We start from the raw sequence: 550 nt of genomic DNA on the forward strand, positions 1-550 counted from the left end.
CTTTTCACTCTGTAGACCAAGATGGCAGACTATATCAGCCTTTGTGGAATGTGACCTTGTATTGCTTTGCCCTACTCTGCTCTGCTCTGCTCTGCTCTGCTCAACTTAACAGACGTGTTTTTGCTTTTGTTTATGATTTTTGCTTGCTTGCTCGCTCGCTCCCATGACTTGACTGTGGTTTCCCTTTCTATTACAGCACGGTGACCAGACTGCCTTGGGGTAATCAGAAAGGAGGCCAGAAGCAGTCTTTTTTCTGACGCACTGAGACTACATACCAGCAGATTTGGAGGAAAAGATATCCCTCTCTCCCTCCCTCCCTCCCTCCCTCCCTCCCTCCCTCCCTCCCTCCCTCCCTCCCTCCTTGACCCATTTTCCCTCTTTCCCGATACACTCAATAAATTTAAAGTAAATCAATGAATCAAGTCTCTAGTAATTTATTTGTTGGGATTTATTTGTTGGAAATTATCCCTCCACACCTTCGCCCCTCCCCCCACCACTCGAGGATGTCTCCCTCGGGGGGGGGGGCGGGGGGGTTGGGTGGACTCGTGTA

The 550-nt window shown here is 49.6% G+C and overlaps 1 long non-coding RNA gene across 1 annotated transcript in view; it reads left to right on the plus strand.

Moving 5' to 3' along the window:
- LOC147997331 (uncharacterized) overlaps positions 1-280 on the plus strand; it is an 18,296-nt gene extending 18,016 nt beyond the window's left edge. The window contains exon 3 of the long non-coding RNA XR_015647972.1: positions 197-280. This is a non-coding gene — a long non-coding RNA (uncharacterized LOC147997331). The remainder of the gene's footprint in view (positions 1-196) is intronic.
- The last annotated feature ends 270 nt before the right edge of the window (positions 281-550 follow it).

This window comes from Rattus norvegicus, unplaced genomic scaffold (assembly GCF_021556685.1).
Source record: "Rattus norvegicus strain SHRSP/BbbUtx unplaced genomic scaffold, alternate assembly SHRSP_T2T unassigned-0000186, whole genome shotgun sequence".
NCBI lineage: Eukaryota > Metazoa > Chordata > Mammalia > Rodentia > Muridae > Rattus > Rattus norvegicus.